Raw genomic sequence first — 26357 nt, forward strand, 5'->3', positions numbered from 1 at the left:
GTTCATCATTCCATTTTATTCTCACAGCTACCCAGTGAAAAGCAAGATTAAATTATTTAGATAATGCATGGTAGAACCCTATTCTAGAACTACTGATTTTAAAGCATGTGGTTTTCCTATAAAATCATGTTTCCGTGGTAATCATTGCTTATATCTATACAAGATTTTTCATCTTAAAAAATTTGCTTAAGTAGAGAAGAGAAAGGGAGCAAGAAGAATAATTGGGTTAGCATATGTGGATTTATAAATACAAAGAAATTATGGAAACAGGATTTAAACCCAGGTCCTTCCTATGGTCCTGTCATTATACTAATGGTCAAAAAGACAAAAATTTATTTCATTACAAAAGTAAATGCTGTATACTGAAATACCATGATTGTTTTATGTTATGTCATTGGACTTTCTTCACTAAAGCAACAACAACAACAAAAAATCATGAGTTTTCACCATCCCTGACAGCTGGAGAACAAGAAAGTTAAGATGGATACCTTGAGAGTTTTCCTTAATAAAGGTACAATTATACCAGGCAGGAAGAAAAGACATGCAGAGCAGATTTCTGTATTTAAATGAATTGTTTTGTGATGCAAATTAGCACATTCTGCACTAATGAAGTGAATTCTTTAACTGCCTGAGTCATTTCTGGTTATCATTAAACCATAGAAACCCCATGAAAAGAATTTACAACTGAAGATGGAGAGTAAAGCAAGGTGATGATTAAAACAAACCCATCATAAGTTGATGCAAATTGATGCAATTCAACAACTGAAAAAGTAAACTTGTTAGGTTTTCAGAGTACATATTGTAAAAGGAAGTAAAGGAATAAATTACTGAGAAATAACACTCTGAATTATACTGAAACCAATTCCTAATAAAACTCCTAAGTTTGTGTAATCATTCTCTCAACAATGATTCAATGAGTGTCATCAATGTTTAATGCACTAGAATAGGCATGCCACTTGCAGCTGGAGACCACGGATATTGTACCTCCAAGACACACAGGAAACCAAAACTCTTTTTTTGACACTTGGTAGTAAAGATGGAGTACTTTGGAAAAGAAGTGGGAGACGGTATATCTATTCCTACTTGTGAGTGAAGAAATATTCACTTTATGGGTACATTTTACTCTCAACCATGGAGTATATGAGGTTGCACAGTATGTGAGGTTTGAGCATTCCAGGATCAAAGACACAGGTGTGAGAATTCAGGACAGGAACAAGTAAGAGTTCCCTGAAGACTGATCAGGAAGATATTTAGGGAAGGGGTAGGAGAAGAAAATGGAGAAAGAAATAAGTCCTGATTACAATGCATCTTGAATGTTACATTATGGGAATTTAACCTTATTGCAGAAAAAGCTGGTAACCTGCTGAGATATTCAGCAGCCCATAAGTAGATCAGAAACATCACTATGTCTGTGTCTAAGGATAGACTGAAAGAGGCAAGACTTGAAGGAGAAAGAGATGTAGGTGGCTGTCTCTACTGCTTTAGTCAGTGATGATGTATCTATCCCAGGACTTCACAGTAGAAATGGGAATGAGGATAGAAAAACTGCCTGTCCTAGAGAGAGTGAGGAAGGAGGATTGCTTGTACTCATGAGAGTTCCAGAACTATATAGTGAGACTTTGTTTCAAAAAAAAAATGTGCCCCTGAAGACATCTGCTGGTGCCTCAAGCAATAGTGTAGGGAAAACTAATAATCACCTCTGCCCATCTGAGAACATAAGGGAGATCATTATCTGCCTGTAGAAGCCATATTAACATAAGACAGATTAGTAAGAGAAAACAGAAGTTTTATTAATTTTACATATATATTGAGACCCTCACAAGAGTGAATATTTGAAGAAATGGTCAAAGCTAGATGTTCTTATACTTTTCAGACAAAGAATGGAAAATTTGTGAAGAAATCACAGGACTAAAGAAGTTTGGGGTTATGATCAATAGCTAGAGGAGTCACTACAACTATAGGGGGATGTAAAGCTAGTGGAGTATAAGGGATAGTCTATTGAGTTTATTCAGGTCCATTCATTAAGCACTGATTCTCAGTCTCTGGTAAGAAGGACCATGGTCTTGAACTGAGATAGAGAAGGCAACTTTCCCAAAGCAGTCTTTATGGCCTGCTACCTGTAAGAAAAAGCAAGTCAAATGGGTCTTTTTACAACTAGTCTCTTGGGTATTTTCAGCTCAAGATAATATACCAAGAAAGCATGTTTTGAATTGGCATGTCCTTAATTCCCTGAAGAGTGTGTAAGTCACCATTCCATCCTAATGAAATTGAAAGCTCTTCTTGGATACATAAGGGAGGTGAGAATGCAGGGCAAATTGCTGCCCTCAAATTTGGAAAGATAAACATGGAGTCACAACTTACAAAACAGACTCATAAATAGAAACTGTCATAGGAATCAGTTCCTGAATAGGAACACTTGAACTATAATTGACAAATTGCTATAGGCCTAGTGTTGACAAGTCTGATAATTAAAAATTCCATGGGCATCCAGCCATAGGTGTCCACCCATCCATGTGAGTTTTACCTCCACAAACTCAATCAGGATCTTATAATAAATATTAAATAAAAATCTCCTTGTTCTTTGAGCACAGAGATGGAATTTCCACTCCTTTTTTTAATGTGCCAGAGCACTCTGTTCTTCCTAACAAAGTTAACCTGCTCATGAGAAAATAGCTAGCTATAGCCTAACCTGTGGGATCTAACTGAACTAGAGGAATGAAAATGCTCAGGCCTGGCCTCTAAATTGGGAGAAGGTGAGAAGTCAACCTCAGAAAAATTAGCCTTCACTCTACTCATCCTGTTCTACGTAAAGTTTAGAGGAAAAACTGAGAGGAACTCATGAAATTCATTGTCCAGAAACCTGTTCTCACTAGACGATCGAGACCTAATTTTAGGACCATAACATACTTCTTTACGACCTATAACCTCATCATTGAAGATTAATTACAACAGTTTCTCTTATCTAGTATACCATGTCTGATTATCAGAAAAACATTACTAGGCATACTCCTTTGAGCACATTTTACAATTTGAAGAGATAAGCCAAGTATCAGAACCAGATATGGTGTGCTTTGGATGCTTGAGAATATATATGTATATCAATAGAAACTACCAAAACTGAAAAGCAAAGAGAAAAAAGATGAAATTGAAAACAGAATGGAGTATTCAAGGACTCTGGAACTTTTGACATATAGGATAGTGTCATGGATGAATAGAAATATTTTTACTACTTCCTTTTCAACTTGGATAACTTTCATTTCTTTTCTTGTCTAGTTGCTCTTCCTAGTATTTTCCAGTATTATTCTGAATAGAAGAGTTAAGAGTGAAGATCCCTGCTATGTACTAAATTTTGGTTAAAAACAAAACAAAACAAACTTCAAGTTTTCCTCCATTGAGTATACTCTTAGCAGTGTGTTTTTTATGAATGGCTTTTATCAAATTAAGTCACTTCACTTATATCCCCAAAATATTCAGAATTTTTATCAGGAATAGATGTTAGAATTTGTTGATTATCAATTGAGAAGATCATGTGAAATTTTTCTTTCATTTTGTTAATGTCCTTTATCACACTGATTAATTTGTGTACATTAAATTAGCATTGTATGCCAGGGATAAATCCCACTTCACCAGGATAAGGTGTCAATATTTGACATACTGTTGAGTTAAGTTCATATTTTGGGGAGTTATTCCACATCAATTTACTTCAAAGATATTAGCCTGTAGTTTTCTTTTCTTGTGATTTTTTTTTCATCTGGTTTAGTTATCAATGTGATTCTGGCTTTATGTTGTGTTTTCAGAAGTGTTTAAGCAGTTTTCATACTCATTTCTCTGCGAATGTTTGGAAGAATTTATCCATGAATTCACCTGAGATTATCTTTTTTGGGAGATTTTTCACTAATTCTTTAAGTTCTTTGTTATTGTCTGTGTATGCTTTCTATTTCTTTTTCTTAAGAAATATTCATCTCCTCTAGATTTTCCAATTTATTGTCATATAATTGGTTCAATTGTTCATAACAATCCCTTATGGTCCTTTTTACTCTGAGATGTCTCTTTTAATCTCTCCAATTTCACTTTTTAAATTAAACTAACAATCTCTTTGAACATCATACATTAATTCACTGATTAAAAGATAGAGATTGTCAGAGCAAACCAAAAATCAAGGTCCAAATATGTGTTCTTTATAATAAACCACTTTGAATATCATTTATACATTAAAAATCTGTGGATAGGGAAGAATATATGTTAACACTAAACAAAAAAAAATGATGCCCTTACATCAGAGTAAGGACAGTTACCATGAGTAAAGAGCAGCATTACAAAATGAAAAAGTGGTCAATTTTCCAAGAAGATATACCAATCATTGATGTATATCCACCTAACAATAGGACTTCTAACTTCCTGAGTCAAAATTATGATAGAACTACAAGGAGAAATACATGAATCCATATTGCAGTTTGAGAGTTCAAGATCCCTTTATTGATTTGCTGATTGAGATGGGGTCTTGCTGGGGCTAGCCTTGAACTGCTATCCTAGAACTGCCTTCTAACTAGGTAGAATTAAAGGTCTGAGCCACCACACCCAAGCCCTAAAACGTGTTTCTTTGAAAAGATGAATAAAATCAACAAGTTTTTGGATAGAATAACTAGGAAACTAGGAATAACTAGGAAAAAAAGATAGTAAACAAAGTAGCAATATCAGAGCTGGTGACATGGATCATGCAATAGAGCACCTGCCTAGCAAGCGGGAGGTCCCAATTTCAAACTCCAGTACTACAAAAAAAAATAGCAATACCAGAAATAAAAGAAGAAAAATCGATATCGATCCCATGAACATCAAAATATTATAATGTAATAGTATGAATAACTCAATTCCCGCAAAATTGATAACATAGAAGAAATAGTTCAATTCCTTCCTTAAAAGACTTCATCTGCAAAACTTGTACAATAAGAGACAAAGTGAATAGACTTATAGCTACTAATAACATTAAATCAAAAATAAATAACTTCCTAAAACAGAAAGCATCAGACCAAGATGTAGTCAAAGATTAATTCTACCAAATATTTGGGGAAGAAATCACTGTATTTCTCTAAAATCTCTTTCAGAGGATTAGTGCAGAAGAGCTACTACCTAAATCATTCTGAGCTCAGCACTACCATTATGCCCACATTAAAGAAAGGAAGTACAGACTGATAGTCTTGCAAATAGAGATGCACTGATTCTGAATAAAATAATATCAAAATTAGTCTGAGAATGCATAAAAACAATTACATTCCACAACCAAGGAGACTTGGTCTTCCCAGCTATGCAACATTTGTTCAGTACTTGAAAATTAAGGTAGCCCATTGTATGAACAGGCGAAAAATGAAAAAGCATCTCAACACAGAGGAAGAAAGAATCATTTGAATAAATTCAACACCTATTCATGATACAAACTCTAAATTGTAAGTAGATAGGAAATTCCATCACTTGATACAGCATATTCATAAAATCCTACAGGTAGCATCAAACCTAATGTTGAGAAAGTAGAAACTTTTCCACTCAGGAACAAAAAAACAATATCCCCTCTCACTACTCCTTTGTGAGATTGTAGTGGAAAACCTAGATAATGCAAAAAGGCCTGTGTGTTGATAAAATTTTCATTGCTGTGACAAAATACCTGAGATGAGTTATAAAGAGGAAGGATTTATTTTGGCTCCTGGTTTCAGAGGTTTCAGTCTGTGCTGCTTGGCTGGGCTGCTGTTAGGACTATGACAAGGAAATGCATCATGGCAGGAACATGCAATAGAGGAAATGTGCTAAACTCATGGAAGCTAGAAAGCAAAGAGAGAAAATATGCTTTTATAATAAAGTTCCATCCCCCTAAGCCCATTAAACTATGAATCCATTAATGAGTTAATTCATTGATGACATCAAAACCCTCATGATCCAATCACACACCTCCCAAAAGCCTCACCTCTGAATATTGCTGCACTAGGCACCAAGCCATCAACACATGAGCATTTGGGTACATTTCAGATCCAAGCCACAACACATAAAAGAAGTAATAGTATTCAGTTTGAGCAGAAAGAAGTAGAACTGTTTTTGTTCATACATGACATGATAACCTATGTAGAAAATTCTAAAGAATAAACAAAGATGAGATTATAAAAAATTTTTGCAGGATACAAAATTGGTACACAAATGTGAATTGCTTTCTTATATACCAGCAATGAACAATGGAATTTGAATGTAAATCATAATACCATTTACATTAGCACCTAAAAAATGAAACAGGTATAAACCTAATAAAATAAGAACATGATGTTTCTGAAGAAAATGACAAAGCTCAGATGTAAGAAATCAAAGAAGAAGAGATATTTTGTGTTAGTGCACAGGAAGTCTAAATACTGTCAAAACATCAGCTATTCCAAATCTAATCTACATACTCAATGCAATCCCAGGCAGAATGGCAGCAAATTCTTTCCTCTTCTTTTTGTGGTACTAGAGTTTGAACTCAAGGCTTACAATTTGAGCCACTCCTCCAGACCATTTTTGTGAAGGTTTTTTCAAGATAGGGTCTTGTGAACTATTTGCCCTGGCTGACTTTGAATGGTGATCCTCCTGATCTCTGCCTCCTGGGTAGCTAGGATTTACATGCATGAGCCACCAGTGCATGGCTAAGTTATTTTCTAAATACCACAAACTAATTCTAATATTTATACAGAAAGACAAAAGAGCCAGCATAACCAATACAATATTGAAGGAGAGCAAATGTGAGCACTGACACTTCTCTAGTTTAAGATTTGCAATAAGGTTAAAATAATCAAGGCAGTGTGATGTTGGTGAAAGAATAGAGAAATGGATCAATGGAACAAAATAGCCCAGAAAGAGACATAGAGAACATAGAACAATATATGGTATATATATATTTCTTTGTATGTATACTTCTTTGTATATATGTATACATATATGTATGCATGTATACATTATGTGTATGTCATATACATATTCATATATGTGTACAAAGAACTAAATAGGTTATATATATGCACATATATCTACACACATATGTATATGTATATATGTATATATATATATGTATATACAGAGATAAAGGTAGCCCAGAAATAGTCATAGACATATAAATAGACATATGTCTGCAAATAATCTCTGACAATGTAGCAAAGGCATTGGAATGGAGCAAGATTAGCATTTTCAGAAAATGGTGCTATAACAGCTGGACATCCACATGCCACATGCAAAAATCATGTCCTTACATCTTTCACGCAAGTGAGTTCAAAATAGACCAAAATTGTAAATGTAAAATACAAAGCTATAAAACTCCTACAAGATAAAATAGGAAAAAAACTAAAATGCCTTTGGGTATGGTGATGACTTTTTACATACTATAGACAAGCCATGATCTATGAAAGAAGAAATCGATAAGGTGAACTCCATTAAAGTTAAAAACTTCTGTTTTGCTAAAGATGACATCAAGGGAAGGAATACAAGCCACAAGGTCAGAGAAATTACTTGTAAAACATATACCTAGTTAAGACATTATTGTCTCATATATGTAAATAACTCAACAGGAAGAAAAGAAATCAATTCAGAAATAAGACAAAGATATTAAAAGACACCTCACCACAGAAGATATACAAATGCCAAACAAGAACATGAAAAGATGCTCTACATTATATGTTATCAGGAAAATTAAATTAAGGCAACAATGAGATACTACTGTATAACTTTCAGAATGCTCAAAATCCAAAACAATGATGACACTAATTTCTGTGAAGTATGTGAAACAATAAAACCTCTTATTTATTACTAGTGACAATGCCAATGATGCAACCACTTTGGAAGACAGGTTTGTAGTTTCTTACAAAACTGAGCATATTCTTACATATATTCTAGCAATTACACACCCTGGTATTTGCCCAATGCTGTTGAAAACTTATCCTCACTCAAAAAGGCACACATAGATATTTATATCATATTTATTCAAAACTGTCAGAACTTGGAAACAACCAAGATGTCCATCAGGAGAATGGGTAAATATATTTGTTACCATTCAGACAATTGTATATTATTCAGTGTTTAAAAAGATACAAGTTATCAAGTAATGAAAAGACTTGGAAACACTTTAGATGAATACTACTAAGTTTTAAAAAAGGCAATTCTAAAAGCCAGTATACTTCATGACATTCTGCAAAAGTCAAAACTGATTGCTAGGGGGTAGAATTGGCAGGGGGAAATTGAATTAGGGGAAAGAATAGACAAATTTCAGAGAAATGAAAACATTCAATATGATACTATAATTTTGGATATGTTACAAATTTGTCCAAATACACAGAATGTATATCATCAAGTGAGAACCCAAGCCAGAGGTCTTGAATTAGAATGATATGTAGATTTAGCAGTTATAACAAATGTATCACTCTCAGGGGGGGATGTTGGTAAAAATGTGTGAAGGCAAGCAGTATATGGGAAATCTCTATAACTTCCTCTCAATTTTGCTGTGACCCTGAAACTGATCTATAAATTACTCTTTAATTACAGAATCAGTGCTGCTCAGAAATTAAAGAAATGTTTTAAAAGAAGTCACGTGAACACTTATTCTAGTGGCAACATGGCAATGGTCAGTTATCAGCAGGTGTGACTGATGTGAGCTTTTAGGTTTACAGGCTACTTTGGGCTGCCCCATCCCTAAGTCTCTTCATGCTTAATTTGTATTATCACTTGTATTTGAAGAGTTATCCAGAAAAATAGAAATAATAGAATAATGAAATTCATGAATAGATGACTAAGTAAATAAATAGATGTCAGGTAGATGGATAGGTAATAGATTTTAACAAATTGGCTCACATAATTAAAGAGGCTGGAAATTCTAAAATTGGTGGAACCAACTGGATTATTCAAAGTGTTGATGTTGCAGTCTTGATTTTTTTTTTTTTTTTTGGCAGTACTGGGGTGTGAACTCAGGGTCTCTTACTTACTAATGTAGGTGCTCTTAGAAGTTGAGCCAGTCTTCCAGCCAGATACTGCAGTTCTTATTCTGAAAGCAGAAACCTCAACTGGAAATTGTATGTTACAGTCTGGAAGCAGAATTCCCTTAGAAAATTTTTCTCCTAAGGCCTTCACCTGATAGAATCAAGCCCAACCACATTATGGAGAGTAATCTACTTAAATTCAACTGATTGTAAATGTTAATCGCATTGCAAAGATTATTATATAGCAACAACTAACCTTGCATTTGACCAAACAACAGGCAATTATAATCTATCCAAGTTGACATATAAAGTTAATCATCATACTAACTTCAGGGCTACAGTTTTGATTAGAAGTTTATAAACTTTCATGTGACCTTAAGTCAAAATTTATTATACTAGAACTTTTTTTTATATTTACTTTTTTTATTACAGTTGTTACAAGCAGAAAGTCTTAGCAAGTTTCATCCCATTATTCAGAACCATTCTAGTTGCTTACTTGTCTAATTAAGCTTTCATTTTTGTGTGTGTATGTGTGATGCTGGGGATATAACCCAGAGACTGGTGGATGAAATGTAAGTGCTCTACCACTAAGCTACACCTCAACTCACACTTTTGAAATTGTATCATTCTTCTAAGACTTCGTTAGTTTTTGAATCACTCCTTATGTTAAAAAAAAAAATGTACAGATTCTTCTTATTTTGTTCAGGCTCACTATTTGTCAGATATATGTATTTCAATGTAATTTAATCCAAATTTATGTTATTTTGCCAAATTGCCAAGCATTATGATAGGTGTTGGACAAATGGAAAAAAAGACATTGCTCTTGATCTTAAGGGGTTTACTCTTTCCTGTACAATGTTAAAAAAAAACTAATACAATACAATGCAGTACAACAACACCCAAGAACCAAAGCATTCAAGGTGTAGAAAGGATTTTTGATGTGGGGAAATTTACTTTGTTCTAAACAGAATGTGGTGACCTGCCTATTCTTTAGAAGAAAAACAAAAAGTTTACATGTTACTTTGCCATGTTACCCATTCAGAAAGTCACTGATTCCATTCAAAGAAATTTATTACAGAAATTAGTAAGATATTTTCTCTTTTTCTTTTTGGTTTTCTTTATGGTGGTGCTAGGGGTAGAATCTAAGGGCTCTTGTATGATAGGTAAGCTCTACCACAGAGGTATAATCCCGGCCCTGAAAATTTTTCTTCTGTCTCACCAAGAGGTTATGCTTCCCTCAGAGATTTTGATGTGTGAACAGTGAAGGATAGTGAAGAATGAGAGCACCAAGTACAACACTGTAAGTGATTTCACCCTTTATAGGAAAGAATTTTACTTGTACGATTACTTTTAGTACATGAGAGTTTGAACTGAGTTGCTGCAATGTTTTGCTGCTTCTGGTAGTTTTCTGTTTAACATTAATTTATACTCATGAATCATTTATACTTAAGAGTAGAGAATAATGATAACTGTCCTGGTGACTACTTTTCAGAATTTGTTAGGAATTATACTGCCTGAAAAACACCAAATATCTTTTCATTCCCAATATTCTCATCCATTACAAAGATATAAATTTCTCCTGAATTTGAGAAACTCATTTTTTGAGGCTTAAATAAGTTGGTGATGAGAATAGGAAGCCTGTGTCCTAATGAGAAGTTAAAATGCAGTTATCTCTTGCAATACTTTCTAATGATATAACTGTCTCACACCTGTGCAGCATTCTTCACACAGAAGACCTGTCAATTTTATCCTTATTTTTTGTTTAAAACCTGGAAACTCCCAAGTAGCTAAATGATCTTCTCCCATTATAACAACTAATTTGGCATTTATCCTTATGAGAATAAAGTGAAAACATTCCTCAGAAAAGAAAATATCTCATAAAATGTTGACATATTTGAAAATATGTTCTTATAAGAAAATGCATTGTTCTCTCAGACTTATGAAATTTCAGAGCAGGAAGGGGACTTGGGTTAGTCTCATGATTTTGCATCTCTGGAAAGGCATGCTCAGAGAAACCATCTGTTTGACAAGGGTGATATTTGATCTCTGGACAGATACTACCATGTTCCCCTTAGTCTCATTATCTATACTCCTTTTGTTGCCATTCTTATTTTTTCTGACAGCCTCTTCATAAAGTCTTTAGTGACACTACAATCTGTTAATCAGTTAAAAATACAGTTTAGTTGTTTTGTCAGAATGCTTTTGGCTATCATAGCACTCACTTAGCATGTTGTATAAGTTATCTATTTATCTGACCCACTGTGGAAGTCATATTTTAATTCAGGAAAGAAAAAAATTTCAAAGTATTTTCAGCAGAAAAGGATTTAATATAGAACAAAAGTTGCTTACCAAGTCATTATATGAAAGGTAAGCAGAAAACAGGAATACCACAAGATCAATGGGTTTGAGAACACACCACACTAACTGTGATTGAGAGGTTCAGAAACTGCTTCTTCTGCCTTTGTAACTTCTCCTCTCACATGCAAGCAGTTATCTAAATACTGGATATCAGAGAATGATTGCCATCACCAGCAGCTTCTAAACACCCAAATCTTATGACCTTGCATGTCAGGGCAGTGGCAACAAAGAGGTTCTGTAGGAATTTTTCTTTCAAAATCTCATGCAAGGGCCACTAAATGGTATATCTCAAAATCAGGCTGCAATTGAATCTGTGAGATGTAATTGTTAGCTTTACAACTTGAACTTGAGGAATGGTGTAAGGAATGTATCACACTCACTCGACTATGAACTCAGGGATGGAGAACATCTCACATTTATATCAAAAATATATCTTTCATACTGTGGAGAGTGACTATGAGAAGCCTATGAGAACTGGACATAAGCAAGGTGAGATGTGGCTCAACTGTTTTTCCTAAGATCATCTGTAGGGCGAGATTGGCACAGCCCTGACCACAGAAGAGGGAAATGTAGCACAGCTGCTTCTAAGTTGTTTACATTCAGAGGAGCAGGAAAGCAGGTTTCACCTGTTACAATATCACATCCCTCTCTGAGAGCCACTGCTCTACCCTGTTTACCACTGGATATAAAAGACTCACTGAAAGAGGATGACAGGCTTTTGCTTTGGGGCTTTTTGCTTTTGTCTTTCTGATGGGGAAGGCTTTTTGGATGTGGGAGGCTTTGGAAGGGAAAAGGACTGCTGAAGAGGAAAAGATTGCTGAAAGAGAATTGCTAAAAGGGAATTGCTAGCAAGCCTGAGAGCCAAGACTTTAAGAAAGCTCAACTAAAGAAAAGCTAAAGAGAACAGTGCAAGTCTAAGGACCAAGGAGACTTTAAGAGTTATTCATATGCAGATTTTAGGTGTATCTGTGGTTGTTTGCAAGTCTGAGCTTTAAGAAAGCTAAAGAGACAGTGCAAGTCTGGGGGCAAAGACTTTGAGAGATTATGCTAAACAACACCTAAGAGAAAACATAGGGTGTGAGTCTAAGGAAAGAGGTTTCAAGCAAGGTTTTAAAGAAGACTTTAGAAGCAAGGTTTTAAAGAACTGTAAAGGATTAAGGCCTTAAAGAATAAAGATAGAGAAAAGAAGCAATGAGAGTTGTGTGCCTCCACCTGAGCGCCCAACACATCCGATCCCACTTTCTGTCTGTCTATCCTGTGTCTTTTCTGAATCTCCAGTCACCCCCAGTTAGCCCCAGTTAGGTTCAGTAATAGCCAGGAGTGAGAGAAAGCTCACTCCAGCATACTGTTTAGGACAGTGATCCCTCAATTCATAACATGCTGAAATGAGTTGAGAAAGCTTTATCACTCTTCTTCCCTTTCCATGCTTCACTAGTCAGCACATGAGGATGAGCTTACTAAGCATCTTTTATTTTGTATTTCTACTTATTCCCATTGACGCTGCCCTAGCATAATCCCCATTTCTTTCCAAGTGACGGTACCTACTTCTGTTCTAGACACTAATTATCACATCTCTTTACTGTAGCTATCTTTCCAAAGCATTCTGCTCTAAATATATGTCTGTTCTGTGTATTTTGCTTGTAAATTTTCTTTTAAATGAGTCAAAATCAATCCTGTGTAAAATTTTCTGATTGAAATTCTTTGTCTCTTACACTTTCCTTTTCATTTATATAGTAACTTTCTTTTACCTTTACAATAAAATACATAGAATAGAAGCTATTATCCATACTTTATTTTTCTTGCTGTGTATCTTTCTAGTCCCTGTATACACTGTCTACTTCCTGAGTTACTGCTGGAGTCTACTGGTTTTGCTCTTTCTACTCTACCTTTGTCACTTTAATGCACCCTCACACACAGACAGGTTTTTCAAAATGTTTATATGTTCATATTGATCTCATTTTACAAAACTTTTCCATCTCCCCTCTATCTCTACTCCCTGTGTTCCACTCCTACTGCCTACAAAAATGCTGTCCCCTCTTTCTTAAGCAAAGTCCTATTTAATTTTCAGTTTATACCTAAATTTTAAATTCTATAAGAAGTCTTCCTTGACTCCAGACCAGATCCTTTTATAAACTCATAATTTTATTTGTATTCTTAAATGTTTACACAGCATAAAAGACACATTTTAGAATTAATTTTTAAATTTTATCTGCTTTGGCAGATTCTAGAATCCACATGAGAAGCAGTGATCACATCTATTTTGCTTACAAATATAAAACCAACAAAATAGACCAGAGTCTGGTCCATATTAAACATTGAAATTAATATTTGTTGAAATAAAGAATAAAGTAATTATTGCATTCATAAATAAAATGATAAAAATGCAACTTCACAAAGATTGTGTAAAATATTCAAGATTACATATAAGTAAGACTTTAACTCATTCTGTTTGATTCTAAAACCTGTAATTTTCCCAAATTATCCTGTCATCTCCAGATTCATTTTTTGTCATTATATTAGACATAGATCCTATGATATACTACACTTCTGACATTTGTTCCTCATTCCTTTCTACATGTTCTCCTTTCTTCTCCACTGGAAAAATATTCTGTATCCTTTAAGGAATGATTGCATTGCTTTCTGAAGAGTCTTCCCAGTTGTAATAAAAGAATGTATTATCCAAATTGTTTATTATGTTGTTCTTTTGGGAGTTGAAGTGGCATGGGGTTTTGGGGTTTTGAAGCAGAAATAATGACTAAGAAATCAGATAAACTTGAGATTGTATCCTGGGATTGCTGCCTGTGGTATTAAGATTGTTAACAAGTTAGGTTGTATGTACATACTTTACTTTCTTCCTATTAAAAAAACATGATGAGGATTATATAGTAGGTCACCATATGCCCGTAGAAAAGTAAGCATTGAGATTGTAATTTGATCAATGCTTACTAGGTAGCACTTTTCCATGACATAATTGCGTTTCTTTTTCCTCTCTGCATCTCCATTTTAGTATTTCTATTAAGATGAATATTATCTCATATAACCTCCTGCTTTTCTTTTTTGATGGCTCAAACAAAAGCACAAGATTTATTCAGGAAGAAACCCTGCAGAAGGGTCCCCATCAAGACTCCCAGCCCCTTACAGACTGAGAGTAGATCAAGGGAAGAGATCTGGAGAGGAAATTTTTCTGGGTGGGAAATTTTTTCAGAGTGAAGAACAATTGCTAGGGGAAGCTAGAGAAGATAAGTGGTAATTAGGTAGATAAGTTGTGCAGCTCCAGAACTCCTGGCAAGGTGGCAGCCTGTTATTTCCTTGAGGTTAGATATGGTCCTTCCAGTGGGTAGTAGGGTGTTTCTAGTAAGCTGCCTGCAAGGGTTTAGAGTCCAATCCTAACATGGCTTCCTTTTTGTTCACCCTAACATGTTTTTCCACATCAAATGAAGCCTTTCATGTTGCTCCTCAGAAGATACAGTCTTGAGAGTGTTCATTGTATCTCTGGCATGACAGTGGTTTCAGCAGGTTATCTTTGATCTGTCTCCCAGATCTGTTGAGCTGTCAACCTCTGTTTGTATCACACCCAGATATCAGGGTCTTCTAGTTGCTGGACATGTGTTCTATTGTTTTAGACAATACCCTAACCTCCTCTTTTATTCAGCACTTATTCTTAATCCATGAACTCTTCTGTCTTGCCCTGTCCTATTGTGTCAAGATCACCTATCTCTTAGTTGCCCAAAATATCCTAATTTTGAGAACCTCATATACATAATGTCCATTATTTTTGTGTATCAGAATGTGCTAGAGCCTGAAAATTCCTCCATGTCTTTATCTTTTAACATTTAACATTATATAAGCCTCACTTTGGATATCAAAGGGATATCTCCACAAAGCCATTAACTGATGTCACCATATGAAGACCTTTGTGTAGAATTTTGCAAGCTTGAGAATGTCCATACCTTCACAACTAGCTGACAGGATATGACAGATAGCCTACATTCACACACTGGTGTACAATCTCCAAATAATCAATGTATTTTGAAGACTTCAAGCACTTTCCAAATTATGCCACAGATTGATAGCACAGACTTCTGTGTCCAGGAAGACTGGATTATTTCAAATCATATTCATGGAGATTAGGCACATTTCAGAGTGATTCATTTCATGGTGAATTGTCAGAGACAAAGAGGAGCATGGACGTGGTTGACTAGCTTGCTGTCGATACCTGTAGACAGTGGTGAAGGTTCTAAGGATATGTTTTAGGACAACCATTCAAGTGTATTTTAATCTATATTGCATCACTGTGGTAGTTTTCAAATATGGTCACACATTCTTTCACTCCTCCAATTACACAGCAGAGTCTATGTCTCCCTAGCTCTCTGAACAGGCCTTAGAATGTTTTGACCAGTAGAGTATAGTAGAACTGACATCACATGACCTCTAAGACAAGGTCACATAAAGTGAGGCAGCTTCTGATTTGTTACTGAACACTTGTATAGAGCCCAATTGTAAGATGTCCAATCACTCTGAAGCCACCACATGGGAGAGACCACCTATAGGTACTCTTGCTGACACCTTCAGCTGGGCCATACCTGAAGACACAAATAAGAAGGAAATGTTAACAACATTTTCATCTACTTTTGTTTATTTTTAAATTTGTAGAAATTGTTACCTCACTAAAAGCACATAAACTTATTACTAAAACCAAAAGAAAACTACAAAGGTATCATGATGGATTAAAAAACAAACAAATAGTAAATCAAAGAGGAGAAGGAAAACTAGGATAAGATTATAATAACAACTGAGTTTAAAATTTAATTTTAAGTTCTTTCCCAGGTACCTGCCTAGTTATCTAATCTCATTGCATAACATTCTCTCCTAGACTCATATACTCCTACTTCACAGGCCCTCTTTGTATTTCTCCAGACAAGTGGTTAAGAGCATAGCTATAAAAACAGAAATCATGTTGAGCATGACACTTAACTTCTTTGTGGTTTCAATTTCTCTATTCATAAAATTATAGTTCTAATGTCATATGATTTGTTGCAAGAATTAAATGAGTTCAAGGTATAAGGCACAGAGTAATAGTTTAATGTACATTAGCTATAATTATTACTATTATTTTTACTTTTATCATTATCATTATAATTCAGGGAAAAGACCTTTTTCTATACCTCTTGACCTGCTGTGCCTGGTATAAATACATTTATATAGCTAAGCTAGTGTGTAACTTAGGTCTAGCTTAAATATCACCATCACAAAGTACTTTAAGATCACCTGACATCAAGACACTTCATGAACACTAACTAGTCTATAATACCCAAATGCTTCATTTTCATTATTGCACTATTATCATTGAACTTTTCTTATTTATTGATTTAATTTATTTAACTGCCTAGAATAAAAGTGTAGATTTATTCCTGACATATATCAACCAACAGATAAATAGTTTTGGCATGAATAAATGACACAAATTTCTAACATGAATAATATGACTTTAAGATGACCATAATGATAAAAATGGTATACAAATATTTCATTCATGCAGTGATATGCAGCCTGTATCAAGCAATCACCATGAAGCAGGCAAAATACTTGTTGTATTCATTATGCAATTGTATATTCATGGCAGCTCTGAGATATAAAGAGGTAAAAAACCAGACACTAATATTTTATCGAAGATCTCAGTGTTGATAATTAAAGACAGGGCTGAAACTTAGGTTTTCTTAATTAAATTTCACTTTTTTTTTTTTCTTTAGATTTTTTTTGTTTGATTATTTTTTCCTTCTGCTATGCCATATAGATTTTTTTTTAATTTTATTATTCGTATGTGCATACAAGGATTGGGTCATTTCTCCTCCCTGCCCCTACCACCTCCCTTACCACCCACTCCGCCCCCTCCCTCTCCCCCCTAACCCCTCAATACCCAGCAGAAACTATTTTGCCCTTATTTCTAATTTTGTTATAGAGAGAGTATAAGCAATAATAGGAAGGAACAAGGGTTTTTGCTGGTTGAGATAAGCATAGCTATACAGGGCATTGACTCACATTGATTTCCTGTGCGTGTGTGTTACCTTCTAGGTTAATTCTTTTTGATCTAACCTTTTCTCTAGTTCCTGGTCCCCTTTTCCTATTGGCCTCAGTTGCTTTTAAGGTATCTGCTTTAGTTTCTCTGCGTTAAGGGCAACAAATGCTAGCTAGTTTTTTAGGTGTCTTACCTATCCTCACCCCTCCCTTGTATGCTCTCGCTTTTATCATGTGCTCAAAGTCCAATCCCAGTGTTGTGTTTGCCCTTGATCTAATGTCCACATATGAGGGAGAACATACAATTTTTGGTCTTTTGGGCCAGGTTAACCTCACTCAGAATGATGTTCTCCAATTCCATCCATTTACCAGCGAATGATAACATTTCGTTCTTCTTCATGGCTGCATAAAATTCCATTGTGTGTAGATACCACATTTTCTTAATCCATTCGTCAGTGGTGGGGCATCTTGGCTGTTTCCATAACTTGGATATTGTGAATAGTGCCACAATGAACATGGGTGTGCAGGTGCCTCTGAAGTAACCTGTGTCACAATCTTTTGGGTATATCCCCAAGAGTGGTATTGCTGGATCAAATGGTAGATCAATGTCTAGCTTTTCAAGTACCCTCCAAATTTTTTTCCAGAGTGGTTGTACTAGTTTACATTCCCACCAACAATGTAAGAGGGTTCCTTTTTCCCCACATCCTCGCCAACACCTGTTGGTGATGGTGTTGGTGATGATGGATATTCTAACAGGGGTGAGGTGGAATCTTAGTGTGGTTTTAATTTGCATTTCCTTTATTGCTAGAGATGGTGAGTATTTTTTCATATGTTTTTTGGCCATTTGAATTTCTTCTTTTGAGAAAGTTCTGTTTAGTTCACTTGCCCATTTCTTTATTGGTTCATTAGTTTTGGGAGAATTTAGTTTTTTAAGTTCCCTATATATTCTGGTTATCATTCCTTTGTCTGATGTATAGTTGGCAAATATTTTCTCCCACTTTGTGGGTGTTCTCTTCAGTTTAGAGACCATTTCCTTTGATGAACAGAGCTTTTTAGTTGTATGAGGTCCCATTTATCTATGCTATCTCTTAGTTGCTGTGCTGCTGGGTATCATTGCGAAAGTTCTTACCTATACCTACTAATTCCAGAGTATTTCCTACTCTTTCCTGTATCAACTTTAGAGTTTGTGGTCTGATATTAAGATCCTTGATCCATTTTGAGTTAATCTTGGTATAGGGTGATATACATGGATCTAATTTCAGTTTTTTGCAGACTGCTAACCAGTTTTCCCAGCAGTTTTTGTTGAAGAGGCTGCTATTTCTCCATCATATATTTTTAGCTCCTTTGTCAAAGACAAGTTGGTTATAGTTGTGTGGCTTCATATCTGGGTCGTCTATTCTGTTCCACTGGTCTTCATGTCTGTTTTTGTGCCAGTACCATGATGTTTTTATTGCTACTGCTTTGTAATAGAGTTTGAAGTCAGGTATTGTGATACCTCCAGCATTCTTCTTTTCACTGAGTATTGCCTTGACTATTAATGGCTTCCTGTGTTTCCATATAAATTTCACAGTAGATTTTTCAATCTCTTTAATGAATGTCATTGGAATTTTGATGGGAATTGCATTAAACGTGTAGATTATTTGTGGGAGTATCGACATTTTTACTATGTTGGTTCTACCAATCCATTAGCATGGGAGATCTCTCCACTTTCTATAGTCTTCCTCAATCTCTTTCTTCAGAAGTGTATAGTTTTCCTTGTAGAGGTCTTTCACATCTTTTGCTAGGTTTACACCTAGGTATTTGATTTTTTTTGAGGCTATTGTAAATGGAATTATTTTCATGTATTCTTTTTCAGTTTGCTCATTGTTAGTGTATAGACATGCTAATGATTTTTCTATGTTGAGTTTATATCCTGCTACCTTGCTGTAGCTATTGATGATGTCTAGAAGCTTCTGAGTTGAGTTTTTTGGGTCTTTAAGGTATAGGATCATGTCGTCTGCAAATAGTGACATTTTGACAGTTTCTTTACCTATTTGTATTCCTTTTATTCCTTCTTCTTGCCTAATTGCTCTGGCTAGGAATTCCAGTACTATGTTGAATAGGAGTGGAGATAGTGGGCATCCTTGTCTGGTTCCTGATTTTAGAGGGAATGGTTTCAGTTTTTCTACATTAAGTATAATGCTGGCTGTAGGTTTGTCATATATAGCTTTTATAATGTTGAAGTACTTTCCTTCTATTCCTAGTTTTCTTAGAGCTTTTATCATGAAATGGTGTTGGATCTTCTCAAAGGCTTTTTCTGCATCTATTGAGATGATCAAGTGGTTTTTGTCTTTGCTTCTGTTAATATGGTTTATTACATTTATTGATTTTTGTATGTTGAACCACCCCTGCATCCCTGGGATGAAGCCTACTTGGTCATGGTGAATAATCTTTTTGATGTGTTGTTGAATTCAGTCTGCCATTATTTTGTTGAGGATTTTTGCATCAATGTTCATTAAGGAGATTGGCCTATAGTTCTCCTTTTTGGAGGTGTCTTTGCCTGGTTTTGGGATAAGTGTAATACTGGCTTCATAAAATGTGTTTGGCAGTTTTTCTTCCCTTTCTATTTCGTGGAACAGTTTAAAGAAGGTTGGTATCAGTTCTTCTTTAAAGGTCTGATTGAATTCAGCAGAGAATACATCAGGTCCTGGACTTTTCTTTTTGGGGAGACTCTTGATTGCTGCTTTAATTTCATTTTGTGTTATAGATCTATTCAGGTGTTTAATTTCCTCTTTGTTCAGTTTTGGATGATCATATGTATCTAGAAATCTGTCCATTTCATTAAAATTTTCAAATTTATTTGAATAAATGTGCTCAAAGTGGTCTCTGATGATTTCCTGGACGTCCATGGTGTTTGTTGTTATCTCCCCTTTGGCATTCCTGATTCTACTAATTTGGGTTTTTTCTCTCCTCATTTTAGTCAGGTTTGCCAGGGGTCTATCGATCTTGTTTATTTTTTCAAAGAACCAACTTTTTGTTTCATTAATTCTTTGTATGGTTTTATTGGTTTCTATTTCGTTGATTTCAGCACTTATTTTTATTATTTCTCTTCTTCTATTTGTTTTGGGATTTGCTTGTTCTTGTTTTTCTAGGAGTTTGAGATGTATCATTAGGTCATTGATTTGGGATCTTTCAATCTTTTTAACATATGCACTCATGGCTATAAACTTTCCTCTCAGGACTGTCTTTGCTGTGTCCCATTGGTTCCAGTAGGTTGTGCTTTCATTTCCATTGACTTCCAGGAACTTTTTAATTTCCTCTTTTATTTCATTGATGATCCACTCTTCATTAAGTAATGAGTTATTTAGTTTCCAGCTGTTTGCATGTTTTTTGTCTTTACTTTTGTTGTTGAGTCCTACTTTTACTGCATTGTGATCAGATAGTATGCACGGTATAATTTCTATTTTCTTGTATTTGCTGAGACTTTCTTTGTGCCCTAGGATATGATCTATTTTGGAGAAGGTTCCATGGGCTGCTGAAAAGAGTGTATATTGTGTAGAAGTTGGATGAAATGTTCTGTAGACATCTACTAGGTCCATTTGATCTATTGCATATTTTAGATCTTGGATTTCTTTATTGATTTTTTGTTTGGATGACCTATGTATTGACGATAATGGGGTGTTAAAGTCTCCCACAACCACTGTGTTGGCGTTTATATATGCTTTTAGGTCTTTCAGGGTATGTTTGATGAAATTGGGTGCATTGACATTGGGTGCATACAGGTTGGTAATTATTATTTCCTTTTGGTCTATTTCCCCTTTTATTAGTATGGAATGTCCTTCTTTATCTTATTTGATCAATGTAGGTTTGAAGCCTACTTTGTCAGAGATAAGTATTGCTACTCCTTCCTGTTTTGGGGGGCCATTGGCTTGGTAAATCTTCTTCCAGCCTTTCATCCTTAGCCTATGCTTATTTATGTCAGTGAGATGGGTCTCCTGTAAGCAACAAATTGTTGGATCTTCCTTTTTAATCCATTTCATTAAGCGGTGCCTTTTGATGGGTGAATTAAGTCCGTTAACATTAAGCGTTAGTGCTGATATGTATGTGGTGATTCCTGTCATTTAGTTGTCATAGTTATTTGAAGGTTTGATTGTGTGTACCTAAGTTGATGTTACTCTCTACTTTCTTGCTTTTTCTTTTCCTGTGGTTTGGTGCTGCCTGTCTTTTCATGGTTAAGTTGTGTTTCACTTTCTGTGTGCAGAATCCCTTGAAGAATCCTTTGTAGTTGTGGCTTTGTGGTCACATATTGTTTTAGTTTCTGCTTATAATGGAAGACTTTTATTGCTCCATCTACTTTGAATGATAGTTTTGCTGGGTAGAGTATCCTGGGGTTGAAGTTATTTTCATTCAGTGCCCGGAAGATCTCACCCCATGCTCTTCTTGCTTTTAATGTTTCTGTTGAGAAGTCTGCTGTGATTTTGATGGGTTTACCTTTGTATGTTACTTGTTTTTTCTCTCTTACAGCCTTCAATATTCTTTCCTTAGTTTCTGAACTTGTTGTTTTAATGATGATATGTCATGGAGTAGTTCTATTTTGATCTAGTCTGTTTGGTGTCCTGGAGGCCTCTTGCATCTTTATGGGAATATCTTTCTCTAGATTTGGGAAATTTTCCATTATTATTTTGTTAACTATATTACGCATTCCCTTCGCTTGCACCTTTCTCCTTCTTCGATGCCCATGATTCTCAAGTTTGGTCTTTTGATGGAGTCAGTGAGTTCTTGCATTTTCTTTTCACAGGTCTTGAGTTGTTTAATTAATACTTCTTTGGTTTTTCCTTTAATTACCATTTCATCTTCAAGTTCTGAGATTCTGTCTTCTGTTTGTTCTATTCTGCTGGATTGGCCTTCCTTTTTGTTTTGCAGTTCTGTTTCATTCTTTTTACTGAGGTTTTCCATATCCTGGCTGTTTTCCTCTTTTATGTCATCTATTTTTGTCCTGAGTTCATTTATCCGTTTATTCATCGTGTTCTCTCTTTCACTTTGGTGTTTATACAGTGCTTCTATGGTTTCCTTTTTTTTTTCTTTTGTTTTTTCAAATTCTCTATTTTTGTTGTCTTGGAATTTCTTGAATGTCTCCTGTACATTTTGGTTGACCCTATCCAGTATCATCTCTATAAAATTCTCATTGAGTACCTATAGTATGTCTTCTTTTAAATTATTCTTGTGGGCTTCATTGGGTCCTTTGGCATAGTTTATCTTCATTTTGTTCGAGTCTGGATCTGAGTACCTGTTTTCTTCATTCCCCTCTGGTTCCTGTACTAATTTTTTGGTGTGGGGGAACTGGCTTCCCTGTTTTTTCTGTCTTCCCGACATTGTCTTTGGTGTTGTTACTGTCCCTGTACTGTGTGCAATTAAGTGTTTTCTAGCTTGTAATAATAACAATGGTAATATTTAGAATGGAAGGATGAGCTGAGATGGAAAGCAAGAAGTTAAAGAAATGGGAACAACAAATACACAGACTGGAGGGAGAAAACAGAACAAGGTGTCAGACAAGAAGATTTCAAAAGTATAAACAGGGAGCTTTAATGTACTAATCGACAGTAAGCTGAACAGACATTAGAGAGACAGAGAGTGAATTGAAAATCAAAAATAAAAAAAATAAAGGTAAGAATAAAAATAAAAAATAAGTAAATGAAAGAAAAATCTATTTATAAAAATGTATTAAAATAAAATGAAAAAATAGAAAATTAAAAAAAACCAAAAAACCAAAAAACCTCCAATTTCAAATGCAGTCAAGTCACAGTCTTCAATCCTGGAGATGGTGCCTCAGATGTTGTTCTGTAGTTGTCTCATCAAAGGGGATGCATAAAGAAGAACAAAACTACACACACACACGCACAAAAATAACCCCACCAAGTGTCCCATGTTCAAATGCAATACAGTTTCAGTAAGATTTTCAGCTTGCAGATGTAATTTGGTTGTTCTCTCATCAAAGGTAGGGAGACAAAGAAAAAAAAAGAGTCTGATGACAGTTCTGAGAATGGTTTCTGCAGCTATGGCTTGCCTGCCCACTGTTGTCAGCCTGCTGTTGCTGTAGGCATTATTTATGCAGATCTCTGGGGTGAGCTTAGCACTCACCTGGACCCACAGGTTTGTTGCTCAGATTTCTCCTGTGTGTGAGCCTCTGCTACAAGCTTTCCCCTTTCCAAGCACACTGGGAAAGGTAACACTGCACTCACGTTCTCAGGCCTGCGTGTTTATTTACAGTTCATGTGGGAGGTGGGTCTTCCCCCCTCTCCTGTGCAGTTCTCCTCCCACTGCCACTTTCACAAGCTTTCCCGCTCCTGATTACTGGGCGGTGCTGCTGCTCCTGCCAGCCGCCATGCTTGTTTACAGCTCATGTGGGAAGTGGGTCTTCCCTCCTCTCCTGTGGAGTTTTTCTCCCTCTGCCACTCTCACCAGCTTCCCTGCTTCTGGTTGCTGGGCATGTGCCCCCACTCCCGCCAGAGGCTCTCTGGAAAGGATTCCCTTCCCCCAATCTTCGGCGCTCAGGGCACCCCAAACTCTTTTCTGTGTATCTTATTTGTTCTTATTGCTTATTACTCAGTTTCTCTTTTTTCCTGAGGTGGAGGTCAGTCTGTCCAGGGGGCTACGCTGCTCTGGCCCAGGCTTGTCTGTGGGAGTACCGCAGTACTGCAAAGCTTGCCTGGTCCACGTCTTCACGTCTTCCCAAGCCTTCTGGGTGCTGGCCACTGGTGGCCCAGGGGCCCTCCTTTTTTCTCCTTTTAACGTGAAGTGGAGATTCTCTGCGCTGGCAGAAGGTGTGGAGGGGTCAAAGTTATGCCTTTTCCCAGTGATTATGCCTGCAAAGTGTGTCTCTGGTGTCTCTCCAAGATTTCACTATGGGAGGCTCACTTTCTGCTTCCTCCCTCTTGCTGCCATCTTGGAATTCTTCTAAATTTCACTTTCTTAATTGTCATGTTACTAAAAACAAGAAAAGAAGCACAATTCACTAAGAAAGAAATCAGTGCAGAGGACCCAGAAAAGAATGAGGAGTCAATGAACAAATAAGATGTACGTGTAAGAATAAATGTACGCCAGTGGCTCATGTCTGTAATCCTAGCCACTTGGGAAGCTGAGATAGGGAGTATCATGGTTCCAGGATAGTCTGGGCAAATAGTTCAAGAGACCCTATTGTTACATGTCCATGTGAAATCTTGTAGGCCAGTGTGAGGGTTCTTACCTTCCCAGGCCAGAGAACTGACTCAGGAGGCAGCTGGTTGACTTGTGAGCCAAAGCTGGTACATGAAGCAAGATTTATCAGAGAGAAAGAAAAGGCTACAGCTAGAGCAGTGTAGTGGAGCCTGGAAATTGATGGCTCCCTGCTCAGGTGAAGGCTGGACTTCTTTAACTCTGGGTTAGGGTAGGGGTTAGGTGGGCTCTTTCCATTGGTTGTGGATTTGCAAGCTCTCTTAGCTGGTCTGTTTGCCCTTTATGGAGGGGACAACCTTGAGAGCATTTTGTTTATCAGCCCTGTGGCAGATTTATGAGACCCTGTATCTCCTCCTCAGGGAGCAGGAATGCAGATTTATAACTCCTTCTTAGGGTGCAGTATCTCCATGGATGATGGGATACTCACTTATCTGTCCTCCAGGTTCCTAGACCCAACACTATCTCTAAGATAATCAGAGCAAAGTGAACTAGAGGGGTGGCTCAAGAGGTAGAGTGCCTGCTTTGCAAGCTTGAAGCTCTGGGTTCAAATCCTACTCCCACTAAAAAGAAGAAAAAACCAAGAGTAAATGTACTTGTTTGTTTAAAACTTGAACTCTGTAAAACTGTATGAAAATAAGCAGTAGCTCTTTGATTAATATTCTGACACAGAAGTCTTAAACTCTTTACAATTCTTTTTAAAATCATGGTGTTTATTTGAGAGCATAAAATAAATAAGCCTCATGTCTCATTTCAACTTAAACTTGTGCTTAAATGACTTACACCCATCATAGATTATTTTCAATTCTTTACACTGCCATTCATCTGTGAAAAATATATTTATACATTATTTATATTACTTGCATTTTCTAAAGAAGGCTTTCTTTTTAAAACTCCAATATGCTTCCTTATACGCCCCTTTTTTTTGAGGTGCGTGTTCCATCCTTATATACCTTGAGATGTGTGTTCTATCCTGATGACATATTTTCTAAGCCAGAATGTAGTGATGCATAAATATCACCCTGTTTATGAGGCATTGTTTTTCTCTCAAAGGAAGCATAGTGCAAGGTATCTACATCAAGAGTAAACTATTGTGAAGGGCTAACTTTATGAGTACACTTGTAATTTAAATTGCAATGTGGAAAAACATATAAAATGAAAACAATCTTCTCCTTATCTAATCCTATGAGGTCACCTGTGCTTTTTATGAAATTCTGCAAATGAAGGGAGTTTTAAAAGCAAAAAACTAGTACATAAATCCTAAGTGATGTTAGAAGTAGTATTGTTAAGATTTTTATAAATACATATTTTTGTTTTGCCCATTAGATAACTATGACCAGTGAACCAAAACCAAAGAACTACCATTAACTTCTCCTTTAGGGTACATTTTTTATTTTAAAGTAATTAATTGATAAATAGAAATGTATGTGCTCACAGTGTATAGCATGATGATTTGATATATGTATACATTATATAATGATCATCATAGTCAAATTAACTAACACATCTTTCACCACGTATAGTTACCATGTTGTGTGTACATGTATATATGTTTGTGTAGTATGTATGTGTTGGTGTGTGTGATTATTTTGATGTGTCTGTGTGTGTGTGTGTGTGTGAGAGAGAGAGAGAGAGAGAGAGGCAGAGACAGAAACAGAGGAGAGATGAGACACTTATATGAGCTCTCTTACCCAGTTTTGCTATGGCCTGAGTTTTGAGGAAATAAATAGTAGGAAGATGTTAGTCTAACTCTTTTAAAAAGGAAATAAATGTTTTGATGGTCTTGCCTCTTACACTTTTCACTAGATAGAAGTAAAACTTATT

At 35.8% G+C, this 26357-nt stretch overlaps 1 protein-coding gene across 11 annotated transcripts in view; it reads left to right on the plus strand.

Moving 5' to 3' along the window:
• Tenm4 (teneurin transmembrane protein 4) overlaps positions 1-26357 on the plus strand; it is a 2881475-nt gene that overhangs the window by 428559 nt on the left and 2426559 nt on the right. The window lies entirely within an intron of this gene.

Source organism: Castor canadensis, chromosome 1 (genome assembly GCF_047511655.1).
Source record: "Castor canadensis chromosome 1, mCasCan1.hap1v2, whole genome shotgun sequence".
Classification (NCBI taxonomy): Eukaryota; Metazoa; Chordata; class Mammalia; order Rodentia; family Castoridae; genus Castor; species Castor canadensis.